Consider the following 8,007-nt stretch of genomic DNA (forward strand, 5'->3'; position numbering starts at 1 on the left):
ATCTACTTGTCATGGCTGCAAAAATGAAGCTATTTTACCTACTAATGACTATATTAATATGATCCGTGTTCAGTATGGGCTTGGAGGGGGCATGTTGGAAACAGAACAGCCTTTGAGGAGCCCCGAACAGCCTGCAGACCATGGGAATGTGCTTAGCTTCATGCCTATTCCGCACAGTCCCTGGACACAGCTGCTGTCCCCATGGCTTCAAGCTTGGGAGTGACATCTAATTGCTCTTGAGATCCTGGATGCTGGGGTCCACCCCCTGGAGACATTTCAGTCTAAAAATATCCACTGTGTCCTGGGGACTCCCAAGAGTTCACTTAAAGTTCTTGCTTTTTAAATTGTCGCAATATTTGTAACTTATTACAATAGAGACAATATTAATATATGTAATAATTGCCGTTTTGTGTTATATACAGTTTACCAGTGAGAGTGTGTGATTGCTTAGTCCCTGGACACCTTCAGTGTGGCTGCCACCACCATCCATCTCTGGAGTTTCTCTTCTATCCCATAAAACACTAGCTTCCCATCCCTCCCCACCTTCTGCAGTGCCCCTCCCCCACTGCTGGTCTGTTTTCTGTCTCCACGAACTTGACCTCCGATAAGAGGGGTCATAAACTGGGTGTATAATAGAGCACACCTTTAATCCCAGCACCTGGAAGGCAGAGGCAGGAGGATCTCTATGAGTTCTAGGCCAGCCTGGTCTACATAGTGAGTTCCAGGACAACCAGGACTATGGAGACCCTGTATCAAAAAACCAAAACAAAACAAAACAAAAACCCCAAACAAACAATAAAACAAATAGAATCATGATGTGTTTTTCCTCTTGCATCTGAATTGTTCTTGGCATCATGTTCTTGAAGTTCATCCATGGTCTGGCATGCATGAGCATTTCCTGAATTTTTGACACCCAATGACATTCCCTCTTGTGATTAAGCTGCATTTTGTTTATCTGTTTGTCGGCAGACACTTGGGTGGCCTCTGACTTTTGGATGCCATGCACTGTGAACACTTGTTTATAAGGGTGGGGTTGAGCCCCACTTTCAATCCTTTGAGGTCACCCCCAGAGTCAGAATTGCTGGACTGTATGGTAACTGTGGGTCACCGAGTGAGATGTCTCCCTCCAGAGGGTCCTCCCCGACCTTGCAGGAGCTCCACACAGTGGACAGGGAGAGGAGGTCAAACCTCTCCAGCCTGAGAGCTGAGACTTCCCAGCCAAGCCTCTCACTAGGCCTCTCTGTTGCCATTCCAATGCCAGCAGGGCAATTTGGGGAGACAAATGCCATTTTTGGTGATCTGCATCCTGAGGTTGGCATTATGACTCTGTGGCATCATTTTTATTGAGCATGGTAGACGTTCTATAAGAAAACCATGTTGGAAGTGGGGCGTGTGCTGGAGAATGGCTCAGCGGTTAGGAGCACTGGCTGCTCTTGCAGAGGACCCCAGGTCTATTCCCAGCAAACCCCTGGCAGCTCACAACTATCCTTGACTCCAGTTTTAGGGGATCTGGCGCCCTCTTCTGGCTTCTGAGATTATGAGTTGACAGCTTGTTTTCCCGTAGAGCATGGAGAAGACGATTTGTTGTCCCCAAGTCCACACAAGGGAAGCCATACACATTGTTTTACAGGTCTTTTTAAAAACCCTAAACGTAGGATGTGGTGACCTATGCCTGCCAATCCAGCACTTAGGAGACTGAGGCAGGAAGATTATCACAAGTTCAAGACCAACCTGGACAACAGTGTGAGATCCTATCTCAGAATGCAGAAATGGGACAAAATCCATTTCTCCGTTCTGAACTGTCTTCTCTTGCTTCGCCTTTGAGCTCAGCAGGGGTTAATCCTAGTCAGGGGTTAATCCCCCTGCGCTTTCCACTTTTTCGTTGTGTTTTTTGGCTCTAGAAGCTATAGTTCATTTTTAAAGACATCCTCCCCCCATTTCTACTGACGTTCCCCAGGTTGCTCATTATGACCACAATTTAAGTCTCTGAATATGATGATTTTAATAGTTGCCTTGAACTTCTGCTTGATATCATTGTCACACCTGTGACATGTGTCACACCTGCAACCATTTCCTATTAACTGATTTTTATTTTAAATTTACTTATTTGTTTTTAACCTTTTTTTTTCTTCCGGTTTTCCAAGACAGGGTTTCTCTGTGTAGCCCTGGCTGTCCTGGAACTCACTCTGTAGACCAGGATGTCCTCGAACTCACAGAGATCCACCTGTCTCTGCCTCCAGAGTACTGGGATTAAAGGCGTGCACTACCACTGCCCGGCTGTTTTTAACTTTTTAAGAGGGGATCTTGCCGTGTAGCCCAGGCAGGCATCTTCCTGGGTTCCGTGTACTGAGACATAGGTGTGTACCAGCACTCCTTCCTGGCTGCTTTCACTTTGGGGGATGGGTTGGGCTTTCACACTCCTCTGTATGTGTGGTGCCTATGATTTATGACCAGATAACACCAGTACAGTGCTGCATACAATCCAGGTCTCATTCTGTTTCCCTGAAGAATGACATTCTCCCTTGCAGGGGCATGTGTGGGTGGACCGAGCCTCCAAACTAAACTGTCTCATCCTCTGTGGGACCAAGCACTCTTAGTTCTCAGTTCCCAGATGCCACTTTCCCATCAACCCCTGGACTTCCAGAAGCATGAGGCTCTGTGGTGAGCCAAGGCTGTGGGGGGATGTAAGGACCCACACCAGTCTCTCTGTGTCTCCATGTCACTGTCTCTGTTTCTCTCTGTGTGTGTCTATCTCTCTGTCTCTGTCTCTGTCTCTCTCTTTGTAAGAACTCAATCCTTATTCTCTGGCTGTTTTTCCAGATGGCAGCCTTCTTTTTTTCTGTCACTGCAAACAGCTTCTGGATTGGTGAGCAGTTTCTGAGCAAAAGTCCCCACCATGCAAACTCTATACATTGGATTCCTATTCTGCCAGGGATAGTGTCTTCCCTGTGTATGTCCATTTCTATTTGCTTCCAGAACCTTCAAGAAAGTGTTGTTTAACAACACATGTTGTCCAGGGCTGGGGAGATGGCTCAGTGGGCAAAGTACTTGCTGCACACTTGTGAAAACTGGAGTTCGAATCCCTAGAACCCGTGTGAAGCTTGACACAGTAGTGTAGATAGACCTGCAATCCCGGTGCTCATGAGATGATACGGGAGGCAGAGACTGGGGAATTCCCGGGAGCTTACAGGCCAGCTAGCTTGGCATAGTCAGCGTTAAACAACAACAGACCCCATCTTAAGGTAGAAGGTGAAGACTTAGAGCCCAGTGTTGGGATCCCAGCGCCATGACACTTGGTAGGGACTGTCTTCTCCAGCAGCACTAGTTTGAATGTGGCCACGCCTTGCCCACGACTTATAAACATCAACCCCTCCCCCACACTCACCTTTATCTTCTCTCGTCTCGGACCAGCGGCCACCTCCTTTGTATCATTTGTTAAATCTTTACCCCGTTCCCACAGTCCTCTCTCTCTTAATCAGATCCTGTTTCCCAGGCCCCTTTTCCCCCCAACCCCAGCCCAGGCATGTGACTCAACACTGTGACCTTCCAGCCTGTCCCTTTTTGTTCTGTATTGCTGTCACTAGGGGCCACTTAGATTCATAAACCTACTGCTTCTCAAAAGAAATTAGGAGACAAACTGATAAAGGAGTGGCCCGCTCATAATGACTCCCAGGTCCCTTGACCTTCTCTAGAGTGTTGTGGAAGAGACAAAAGCCAGGAGGTGAGTCTGCACTCATCCATGCTGCCAGAGGGCAAACAGCCCCGTTCCAGGCTCACCTCTGGCTGGCACGAGGCTTCAGCTTTTCTCTTTCCCCACCCTGAGATTCCTGAGTTTTTAGGGAAACCATAGTGGCAGTTGTCTGATAGCCAAGGGAAGGGCTCATACGTCTCTCTTTAGACTATCCCCTCCCCTATCAGAGCAGCTACACCCAGCTTCTCCTCTGCCAGGCAGCTACTCTAGGCTTCTCCTCTGCCAGGCAGCTACTCTAGGACTCTCCTTTGCCAGGGTGGCTACTCCTGACCGGTCCCTGGAGGTTTTGTTTGTCTCTACTCCTGTGGATGAGATGTTTCTCTCCTGCCTGCCTGTTCCCAAATACCAGGCAGCTGCTTCTTAAATAATTGACTCTGAGGCTTAATATTACGTATAAATGCTCAGCCAGTGGTAGCTCAGTCTTATTATTGACTAGCTCTTACACTTAAATTAACCCATAATTCTTATCTATGTTTAGACATGTGGCTTGGTACCATTTCTCAAAATGGCATTCTCATCTTGCTTCCTCTGCATCTGGCTGATGACTCCTGACTCCACCCTCCTCTTCCCAGAGTTCTCCTAGTCTGGTCACCCTGCCTATACTTCCTGCCTGGCTACTGACCAATCAGCATTTTATTAAACCAATTGGAGTAAAAAATCTTCACAGTATACAAAACCATTATCCCACAGCATTTCCCCTTTTTTTGTCTAATTAAAAAGGAAAGTTTTAACCTTAATATAGTAAAACAAAAACAGTTACTAAGTAAGAATTACAGTAACAATATCAATCTACTTGCATTTGACAAAATTAGAGAAAATACTTAATTATCTATCTTATGTTGGTGAGTCTAAAATTTTGAATCTAATTTACTTTCTATTATAACTAAGGAAAACTATAATTATAACTATTTAGTCTTCAACTCCATCAAAGACCCAGAAGGATGTTGGGGACATCAGGCTACCTGAACAGTCACCCAAAGTTCCTTTGCAACACTGGAGCATCCATCTTGGGCCTACAGGCCTAGCATATCTAACAGACTTATCTGTGAAGCAGGATTTTTGCAGGACTGTCCCACCCTGTCTTTGCAAAGTTCTGCCATCACTTTCTTTTGTGTCCTGCTTGTCCAATTTGGACAGCATACTGTCAGCAGCCAAGGCAAGGGCACTTTCTTCACCCACATGGCTAGCTTTTGCCATAAAGAAAACAAACTCCATATGGAGTTTCTTTGATGCCCATCATCTTCTCTGAAGTAATTGGTGCCAGGAGCAGACATGTCTCACTGTTGAGAAAAGTCTAAGTTCTTAAAACATTTAAATGCCATATTCTGTAGATCTTTGAAGTGTTTGAAGATTACCTGTCTATCTGAAATATATCTCTGAATGATCTTGAAAACATACTTAACATGACTTAAGCTTGCTATTATAGATGACTATTAATCTGTATTTCTTAATTATATATTACATTTTTAAATGAACTGCATAAGCATAATACCCCAAACAAGAGTAGAAATATACATACAGGATAATAAAATTAACTTTAAATTTGTATCAATAAACTCTACCCTATTTTCCCCATCATTCTTTTTTTTTTGGGGGGGGTACCAAAATTCTTTATTTGAAGAAATGGTACACATTAAAGAACTTAAGCGGATGTTTTGGTGCGACTTTTGGAAAAGATAAAGGCAGCCCGACATGCATGCACGGCCTCAGTGACCAGTGAAGTCACTGGTGGCTTTGGGGAAGTCAGCTCAGCTCTCATCACTGTGTCCCAGGGTGTGCTTGTCAAAGAGATATTCCGCCAGGCCAGCTTCAGAGGCTCCCATCTTGCGGAGGTTGGTCACGTGGTCACCCATTTCCTTGATGGATTTCACCTGCTCGTTCAGGTAATGGGGTCTCAATGAAGTCACACAAGTGGGGGTCATTCTTGTCAGTAGCCAGTTTGTACAGTTCCAGTAGTGACTGATTCACACTCTTCTCCAAGTGCAGTGCACACTCCATCGCATTCAGCCCGTTCTCCCAGTAATCACGGTCTGGTTTCTTGATATCCTGCAGGAAGATTCGGCTACCTCGTTGGTTCTGTAGCTTCATCAGTTTCTCAGCATGCTCCCTCTCCTCGTGAGCTTGGTGGAGAAAGTATGTGGCAAAGTTCCTCAGAGCTACATCATCCCAGTCGAAGTAGCAAGACAGACAGATAGACGTAGGAGGCATACAGTTCCAGGTTGATCTGGCGGTTGATGGCAGCCTCTGAGTCCTGGTGGTAGTTCTGGCGCACTTGCGAGGGAGACGCGGTGGTCATGGCAGCGGCTGGGTGAGGCGCGATGGTGACACTGGAGCAGCGAAGCGACGAAGTTGCAAAGGGTTCTGGATCGGAGCAGCCGGCTGGGGTCGAAAGGGTCGAGCGCCGGGTTCGTTCAAGCACTGTTGAAGCAGGAAACCGCGGCGACTCTGGGTGAGCTTTCCCCATCATTCTTATATCGTATCACCCTTTCTTCTTTTAGAAAGAGATTGATTATGACCAATAACAATTTTTAACCAAACCCTCTAAACAAAGACAAAACATCCATAATCCATTTTGGGGGAGTGTGGGCATAGTTTTCTAGGCTACTTCCTGCTGATTGGTGTGCTGTTAATCTTATGGGGACCCTGAGAAAATTTAGGATTATGATCAAGTCCTGACTAGAGTAGTCTGTGAGGCTGGATCATCTCAGCCGTCAGCTTTTGAAGCCTTTCTGGATGCAGAACTCAGAGGAAACTGCAACAGAAGTGCTCTGAAATGTTAGATCATCTGGGCCATTTGTTCCCATCAGAGATTTTTCAGGGTCTCTTCCTCAATCAAATACGATTTTTCTTAACACAGGATGAATCCACAGCCTCACATTTCTTGTGGAAATAAAAACATAACCTCTTCTCCAAAGTAACACATCTTTTGACTTAAATTTTGAAGTCAAGGCATTTTCAAAACATATAGGTTGGATTAATCCAGCCACATTTATAATCAAATGTCTCTCAGTAGCTGTTGTTCCTTCCTCAGCTGTCAAACAATTAGAAGACAACACAATAACATGCAGTATCCAGACTCTCTGTGTATTTTCCATCTTTACGTGGCTTTTTTAAAAAATATTACTTCCTTTTAAAGGATTTTACTTTATTATTTTAAAACTATATATATGACTGTCTATACCTTTTCTTTACTCTTCCAAGCCTATGTATCTTTTTAAACACACTGTGAACCATTTAGAGGTTTTTTTTTTTTTGTCTGAATCTGTCTTTAATGCATCTCTCTATCTTTTTCTGACCATATGAGCATTTAATCTGCTAAGCAGGTGTGGCTAGAATTAAAGCTGCTGGCTCCACCCCATTCCTTGGCTTCCTAAGAGTCTATCTTCATGGCGGCGGTACTAGCAGGAGCCACATGTATTGCTCCCAACTCTGGGGCGATTTGAGGTCCATTCCATCACCAAGTAGCCAGCCAGTGGCCACTCACAAACACCATATAAGTGTTCGGCAGCAAGATCTCTTAAAAGAGCCATGCAGTTTTTGCTGCTAATACTGAGTCAAGAATCGCTCTCTTAAGGGAGCCGTGCCTCTGCTTGCTGCCAGCAAATAGAGCCATGAGGAGAAAAAGTGGTTACCAAGTGGCCAAGTTTGACTCTGTTTTTGTGTACTTAGAATCCTTTTTTAAGCTTTCTCAGGTTTTATGTGGAAATTCTTGTCCCACGTTGGGCGCCACAAGTAGATGGAACATTTCTCTCCTGCCTGACTGTTCTCAAATGCCAGGCAGCTGCTTCTTAAATAATTGACTCTAGGGCTTAATATTACTTATAAATGCTTGGCTGGTAGCTCAGTCTTACTAACTAGCTCTTACACTTAAACTAACCCGTAATTCTTATCTATGTTTAGCCATGTCACGTGGCTTGGTACTTTTTCTCAAAATGGCATTCTCATCTTACTTCCTCTGTGTCTGGTTGGCAACTCCTTGACTCCACCCTTCCTCTTCCCAGAATTCTCCTAGTCTGGTCGCCCCACCTATACTTCCTGCCAGGTTACTGGCCAATCAGCGTTTTATTAAACCAATTGGAGTGACAAATCTTTACAGTGTCCAAGAGCATCATCCCACAGCATGCTCCTGACTTCCTCCCCCCTTCATCCTACATTAGCTAATCCTCTGCCACATGTACAGTTCCTTTGGAAACAGAGATTCTACAGGAAAGTAGAAAATACACACTTTGCCTTCAAGGAGTTGACTGACAGGACAT

The 8,007-nt window shown here is 45.0% G+C and overlaps 1 pseudogene; it reads right to left on the reverse strand.

Moving 5' to 3' along the window:
• Positions 1-5,409: 5,409 nt before the first annotated feature.
• On the reverse strand, positions 5,410-6,131 carry LOC131908750 (ferritin heavy chain-like; annotated as a pseudogene).
• Between the last annotated feature and the right edge of the window lie 1,876 nt (positions 6,132-8,007).

The sequence above is a fragment of the Peromyscus eremicus genome, chromosome 4 (genome assembly GCF_949786415.1).
Source record: "Peromyscus eremicus chromosome 4, PerEre_H2_v1, whole genome shotgun sequence".
Classification (NCBI taxonomy): domain Eukaryota; kingdom Metazoa; phylum Chordata; class Mammalia; order Rodentia; family Cricetidae; genus Peromyscus; species Peromyscus eremicus.